The sequence below is a fragment of the Cucurbita maxima genome, unplaced genomic scaffold (genome assembly GCF_002738345.1).
Source record: "Cucurbita maxima cultivar Rimu unplaced genomic scaffold, Cmax_1.0 Cma_Scf00098, whole genome shotgun sequence".
In the NCBI taxonomy this organism is placed as follows: Eukaryota; Viridiplantae; Streptophyta; class Magnoliopsida; order Cucurbitales; family Cucurbitaceae; genus Cucurbita; species Cucurbita maxima.
Window position 1 is genome coordinate 110,977 of NW_019272114.1, and position 8,053 is coordinate 119,029.

The 8,053-nt window shown below is 34.5% G+C and overlaps 1 non-coding gene across 1 annotated transcript; it reads right to left on the minus strand.

Moving 5' to 3' along the window:
• Positions 1–2,321: 2,321 nt before the first annotated feature.
• Positions 2,322–2,394, minus strand: TRNAF-GAA. Its single transcript has one exon. It is a non-coding gene; the product is annotated as a tRNA-Phe (tRNA).
• Positions 2,395–8,053: the final 5,659 nt, after the last annotated feature.

Below are 8,053 nucleotides of genomic sequence, written 5' to 3' on the forward strand. Positions count from 1 at the left end.
TTTTCTAACCACTCATGAAATGATGCTTGCAACTTCATCCGCTACTTCAACCGTGCAAATATTTACTTATGAAATGACGGTTGAACCTAGCCTATCCAATTTTGTAGATGAAGTATGAATGCTTGTTGAATGTTCTTGGCCTTGGGTTGTGTAATAGGTCCAGTTGGAACACCGTGATTCTTATCATCATCCCCGTCTTCAAGAGGATTCGTCCTCGAATCAGAAAAATCATCACCTACATCAAAAGAACTTAACTCAGTAACATTGAAAGTAGAATGTACACCATGATTTTTATCATCATCCCCCTCTTCAGGATTCGTCCTCGAATCAGAAAAATCATCACCTACATCAAAGGGACTCAACTTTGCAACATTGAAAGTATAATGTATTGACAATTCTATGGGAAGATCAATTTTATTGTTCCATGCAATCAAATGAGTCATTTTACTAAATGTCTTACAGAGCATTTATAGTCGAATAAAGAATTAAGAATTCACGCTATCTTTAGATCTACAGACTCACTCCCAATTCAATTGAGCTATCTATGGTTAACATTATAATGAAAGTTCATCAGTAAAATTATTTACGCTAATTCATTGAAACTTTAAAAAGAAATCATCTCTAAATTTAGATAAGATAGTAAGTTATACTAAGTGAATCAGGTGTGGTGAAGGTCGAACAAACACGTGACCTTCAAATCTTCAATATTACGTTCTCCCAACTAAGTTATCCCTCTTAACATTGAAAATAAAAATTTGAAAATTTGAAAAATAAATAATCACTAAATTTAGATTATATAGTAATTTTAAAAAGAAATAATCACTAATTTTAGATTGAATATTCGAGTTATGCAAGTTAGTCAACTTGAATTGGGTGCGGTGAACGTGGATCAAACACGTGACTTTTAGATCTTCACTGGTGCTCTCCAAACTGAGCTATCCTACTAACATTAAAAATAAAAATTCATCGGTAATTTTAGATTGAATATTCGAGTTATGCAACTTAGTCAACTTGAAACGTGGATCAAACACGTGATTTTTAGATCTTCACTGGTGCTCTCCAAACTGAGCTATCCTGCTAACATTAAAAATAAAAATTCATCGGTAATTTTAGATTGAATATTCGAGTTATGCAACTTAGTCAACTTGAATCTCCCGCTAACATTAAAAATAAAAATTCATTAGTAAAAGTCAAGTAATTTTAAAAAGAAATAATCACTAATTTTAGAGTGAATATTCAGGTTATGTAAGTTAGTCAACTTGAATCTACAGCTAACGTTAAAAATAAAAATATTTTTTCACTACTTCATTGAGATTTTAAAAAATTGAATAGTCAGGAGTCGAGTTATGTGACTTGAATTAGGTGCGGTGAACGTGGATCGAACACGTGACCTTCAGATTTTTCAGTCTGACGCTCTCAAAACTGAGTTATTCTCACTAATATTTGAAAAAAAAAATCATAAGTAAAGGTATTTTCGCTAATTCATTATATTTTAAAAAGAAATAATGACTAATTTTAGATTGAATAAAGTTATGCAACTTAACAGAGTTATGCAACATAAACCAAGTGCGGTGAACATGGATTAAACTGAATAAAGTTATGCAACTTAACAGAGTTATGCAACATAAACCAAGTGCGGTGAACATGGATTAAACATGTAACCTTGAGATATTCATTCCCAACTGAGCTATCCCCGCGAACATTAAAAATCAAAATTCATGTGTAAGGGTATTTCCGCTAATTCATTATTCATTGAAATTTTAAAAATAAATAATAACTAATTTTTTATTGAATAGTTAGCTTATGTAAATGGAAACTGGTGCGGTGAACGTGAAGATTAAACACGTGACCTTCAAATCTTTAGTTTGACACTCTCCCAAATGAGCTATCCCCGCTAAGATTAAAAATAAAAATTCATAAGTAAAGCTATTTCCACTAATTCATTATATTTTAAGAAGAATTTATAATAAACTAAACTATAAGATATAATGAATGTCGATCAAACACAAGACCTTCCAATATTCAATCTGATGCTCTCCCAACTAAGCGCTCTCCCAACTAAGCCATTCCAGATAACATAAAAAAAATGAATAATCACATGTTTTAGATTGAATAGTCAAGTTGTGCAACTTAGTCAACTTATGTCAGTTGGATAAAAAACGTGCTAGATCTTCCTCTAATTCATTGAGATTGAGATACCTTTAAATCTTCAATATGATGCTCTCCTCACTAATACTCTAATTCATTGAGTATGAGATTTTAAAAAGAAATAATCGCTAATGACACTAATTTTAGAGTCAAATTATTCAACTTAAACAAAGTGCGGTGAACATGGATCGAACACGTGACCTTCAGATCTTCAGTCTGACGCTCTCCCAACTGAGCTATCCCCGCAATCATTAGAAATAAAAATTCATCAATATAGGTATTTTAGCTGATTCATTGAGATTTTAAAAAGAAATAATGACTAATTTTCTATTGAATAGTCAGGTTATGCGCAATAGGTGTGGCTAACATGGAGATCAAACACGTGACCTTCAAATATTAAATTTGACTCTCTCCAAACTGAGCTATCCCTGCTAACATTAAAAATGAAAATTTTTAAGTAAAAGTATTTACGCTATTAATTGAAATTTTAGAAAGAAATAATCACTAGTTTTAAATTGAATAGTCAAATTATGCAAGATTGAACACGAGACCTTTAGATCTTCAATCTAATGCTCTCTCAACTGAGCTATCCACACTAACATTAAAAATGAAAATTCATCAGTAAAGGTATTTTCGCTAATTCATTTTAATTTTAAATAGAAATAATCACTAATTTTTAATAAGATATTCAAGTTATCCAACTTGTATAAGGTGCGGTGAGCTAGAACACGTTAGGTATTTTCGATAATTCATTGAGATTTCAGAAAGGAATAATGACTAATTTTAGATTGAATAGCGGGTTATGCAACTAGAATCAGGTGCGGTGAACGTGGATAACAAACACGTGACCTTCAAATCTTCAGTCTGATGCTCTCCCAACAGAGCTATCCCCGCTAATATTAAAAATGAAAATTCATAAGTAAAGGTACTTCCGCTAATTCATTATATTTAAAAAAGAAATAATCACTAATTTTAGATTGAATAAGCAAGTTGTGTTTTTAGTTTGTATAGTCAGGTAATAAACTTGTATTAGGTGCGTTGAACGTGGATAAAACACGTGTGACCTTCAAATCTTCCGTCTAACAATCTCCCAACTAAGCTACTCTTGCTAACATTAAAAATGAATATTCATCAGTAAAGGTATTGGGTACGCTTCTGGAAATTCAACAAAAGGCAATAGTATTAGACCGAGATGCCAGATTTAAATCTCGTTTCTGAAAAATTCAACAAAAGGCATTGGGTACGCAGTTATAGTACGACATTCCACCCATAAACAGATGGTCAAACAGAAATGCTCAAGCAAATATTGGAAGAAATGTTGAGGGCATATGTGATCGATTTAGCAGGAAGCTGGGATAAGTACCTACCCCTTATGAAATTCTCTTATAATAATAGTTGCCAAGCAACCATAAAAATGACCACATATTAGGTTCTCTACGGATGAAGATTTTGATCCCCTATCTTTTGGGAAGAAGGGGGGCAAACGAGAACTATTAAACCAGAGCTATGCAAATTACCAACGCCGCAGTCTAGAAGATTAAAGCTAGGATACAAACCGCACAAAGCCGAGAGAAAAGCTATGCAGATCTAAGGCGCAAGGACATGGAATTGTTGGTAGGGGATCATATATTCCTAAAGGTAGCACCCCATGAGAAGGGTGCTCAGGTAGGATAAAGAGGGGAAGCTAAGCCCTAGATTTATCCATTCCTTTGAGATATTAGAAAGGATTGGATCTAGAATCGGGCAATGCCCAAATTTGTCTGTAGTACGTAATCCATACTACGGAAGTATACCCTAGATCCTTCCCACGTATTGGCTCATGAAACTCTCTTCTTGAGAGATGACCTAACGAATAAAGAAGACACGATTCAAATAATAGACAAGAAAGTCAAAAGATTGAGAAACAAGAAAATCGCTCTTGTTAAGGTCCTATGGAAGAATCATAGAGTAGAAGAAGCCACTTGGTAAACAGAAGGCCAATAAGAACCTTGTACCCTGGCCTATTTTAGAATAAGCACTTTCGATGACAGAAAGTTTTCAAAGGAGAGGAGAATTTGCAACACTGAAGGTCTCCAATAAGAGACCGTGTATAATTCCTACTAAGTTGTATCTAGAAGCAAAGAACAAGTAGAATTAAACATTGAGAAGATGGTACTTTTTCTAATTTTTATAAACTTCCCGAATCATTAAATTTTTTATAAAATAATAATTACAAGGGGCTTAAAAAAGGAAGGCTCCGATCCGAGAAGACATTTCTGGCAGAAGATTCAAAAAAATCAAGAATGAAATTATAGAAATTCTAGATGTTTCAATGGTAGTGGAAAATCCGTCTATAAATTATGAATTAGGGTAGACTATTAGGGGCAAGAAGCAAGCTTAATCGAGTACCCAATCGAGAGATACAAGTTCTTTGTTTTGGGGTATCGTGTTCATGGGTTTACCTCGAATTCGAGAACTAGTCCACTGTTCATTTCCAAACTTGTTCCTGCAACATCTAAATAAGTTTACCCATAAGTTTGGTGAAGGAAAGAGGTCCTCAAAGTCCTAGTAGGTTTTCCCACGAATCAGTCCATGTTAGGTTACCCTCTAATATTTTCCTAAGCTAAAACCTCAACTCTTAAAGCCTAACCCAAGACATTATGTATAAACCTAAGTTCATCAATAATCCATGTACCAAGTACATAGAACTATGTGAATAACGTGCTAAATAAGTTGCTAGGATCCATACCCATAAGTAACCATTATTTGCCCATAAGTTCTTCTTTTGAGTCTCCTTCTTATTTTGTGTTTGTAACGAGTTTATATATGTAACACCCCAAACATGAAGAAAATTAGATCTCGTAAGAATAAGCCACTCATGAAAGACCCAAGGATAGAAAGGAAAAAAATTAAAGTTTTAAGCAAGAACAAGGGACTTAGTCAATTGAGTACCCTAACAAGTGATTTCAAGGATTGGAAAGGAAAAAGTAAATGAAAAAGGCAAAAAAGTCATGTTATCAATTATAAAAAATCTTTCCCGATTTGTAATTCCTTATGTAGAAGGAATCTCAAGATTCAAAAATAAGGGGGAAATGAACAAAAAACAATGAGGAATTTGTAGAAATATTATAGATTTTTCGAGAAAAATAATAATAAAATATTCGAAATGTGGAAAATTACCAAAATACCCCTGAAAGAATGGATAATTAGAGAAATGCCACTCCTATTACAATCAGAGCATCTACCGTGACCATCGGAGCAAAATCCATCAAACTCAAATCTCAACCGTTGGATCTCCTCCAAAATTTGATATGATCTCAATGAACACGCACGGATCATCACATCCAACGACTAGTATTCAAAGCCAAGGTCGGTAAGGCTATGATCGGAGTTGATATCTTCGAAAAACTATCCAGAAAGTTCGATCTCTAAATAACGAAGATTTTAGAGCTCTCAATGTCGGTTTAGGCTCCTTCGATAAAGTCTGAAGTTGGAGAACCAATACGAAATAAGAATCGAGAAAGGTTGATCCCCCAATCGAATGCAATAAGCGTTTAGATTATGAGTCTCCTACTCTAAGATTTCTTCCAAATTCAAGAGCAATCCTCCACCATTTCTCTTCGAGCATCTAAATAACGAAGATTCTGGAGATCTCAATTTTGGTTTAAGCATCTCCTATAAAGACTGAAGTAGGAGCAACAATACGGAATAAGAATCGAGAAAGGTCGATCCCCCAATCGAAGGCAATGAGCGTTTAGATTATGGGTCTCCTACTCTCAGATTTCTTCCAAATTCGAGTGAAATCCTCTCCCATTTCTCTTCAAACATATTCCTACAGTTTCTCAATAAGATTATCCACAAGTTTTATGAAGGAATAGTGTTGAAAGTGCCCAGAAACCATTCTCTCAATTCAATCCGCCATTGAAGAACTTCAAGAAAAACTTGAAAATCAAATTCGAGGATACATGATGACTCGTCGAGCAAGAATGATTCCAATCAGTTTTTGCACCTCCAAGGAATGCTTCCATAGAAGACCACGAAGAAAAATAACCTCGAGAGCGTGCCGAATTGAAGGAAATAAGTTTCGAAATTAAATTGGGGATAAGAGTCGAATTCTTATCTACGATCTCTTTTCCTTCAAATTAAGGATTCCTCTAGCTTCAGAGGAAGAAGTTGAGTAAACTTGATGAAGGAATTGAGAGTTGAAACGTCGTAGAACAAGCTACCCAAGAGATCGAAAATCTTGCGTTTTGAGTGAGTTGCATACTGAGTTCGATTTCTAGAAATTAAGGTCCTAGACTCAAAGACATTCCTCTAAACCAATTCCTTTAGCCTGAAGAAAGGATATGAAAGAGGTTCAATAAAGAAATAGGGCCTTGAAACCCCTAGAATCGGCTACCAAATAGAAAAATCCTTTGTTTTTTCTCCAGCGATAAATCAGATTTTGGATGAACTTTGGAAGCGAATATCTTAGGCTACGATCTACGAGAAGGTATCAAATCAATCCCTAACCCTTTCTTGTAACACTCATCTTTAAGTTTCACAAAGAAATCAAGGAGAGAAATGCTGTAAATGTGGCTGTACAGGCCGAGTTTCAGATGGTGGCGATGTGAAAAATGCGCATCTTCTTCCTGTTTAGAGGAAGAAAACGATGATATGGCCAGTTCAACTAAACTATCCAAGTCAACTCAAAATTTGACCTTTTCTTGGGTTTTCTCAATTTTAACCCTATTCCAAACCGATTCTCATAAAAACATTATGGTTTCATGAACTAGACACAATAAGGAGTACGTGGAAGGAAATTTGAAGTAATTCAGATACTGGAAGCTCAAGAATAGAGGTCCCAAACGTCAGCGACGAGGCAAGTAGCCACCTTGGACTCTTTGTTAAGAAATACTTGTAGAAATCGCTTGGATTTTCATATGAACCCTAAACCAAGTATGAATTAAGGATATATGAAAAAAAAAACCCAAAGAACCCTGAGTTAAGACCCTGAACCGATCAAATAGCTCGAGATTTAAGTAATGTTAAAATAACCCACTATATGAGCTCCGCTGCCCATCAAATTTTAATACTGAGCATATTATAGTATACTGAGGTTGGATATGAAATTTGGTGGTCATTGGATAAGGATAAGTAGGTAAACCAATAAACGGTGTAAAAGGATAAGTAGGTTGCCAACTGCATGTCATCTGAGGTGGTTATTGGTTAGAGCTATTATTTATAAGAATTTTAAGTCATAAATTGGGAAACAAATTATTGTTTTCAACTGTGTGTCATCTTTAGATTCATGAGCTGGTTAATAGAACATTACGAGCATTGCTTAGGGCTATTATTTGTAAGAATATTAAGTCTTGGGACGAATGTATGTCACTCATTGTTCTCTTTTTGAAGTTGTTTATGGATTTAATCCACTTACGTATCTTGATTTGCTTTCTATCATCTAATATTTTTGTGAGTAAAGCAGCCACAAGTAATGCAAATGAGATCAAAACATCCCATAAAGATGGGAATGAGACAATTGAGAAACAAAATTTCAATGTTGCTTCAAGAATTAACAAAGGACGGAATGAAATCATTTTTCAACCTAGTAACTGGGTTTGGATACATTTTCGCAAGGAGTGATTCTCATCTCAAAGAAAGACAAAGTTACATCCAAGAGGGGATGACCCTTATCAAGTCCTTTAAAGAATTAATAACAATGCATATAAAATGATCTTCCATGAGAATTTCAGCACATCCTACTTTCAATGTTGCTGACTCGAGTCCTATTGATGTAGGTGATGATTATCTGATTCGAGGACGAATCCTTTTGAAGAGGAGGAAGATGATAAGGACCACGGTGTTCCAAATGTTCCAACTATACCTATTACACGATCCAAGGCTAAGAAGATTCAACAAGCATTCATTCTTCATCTACAAAATT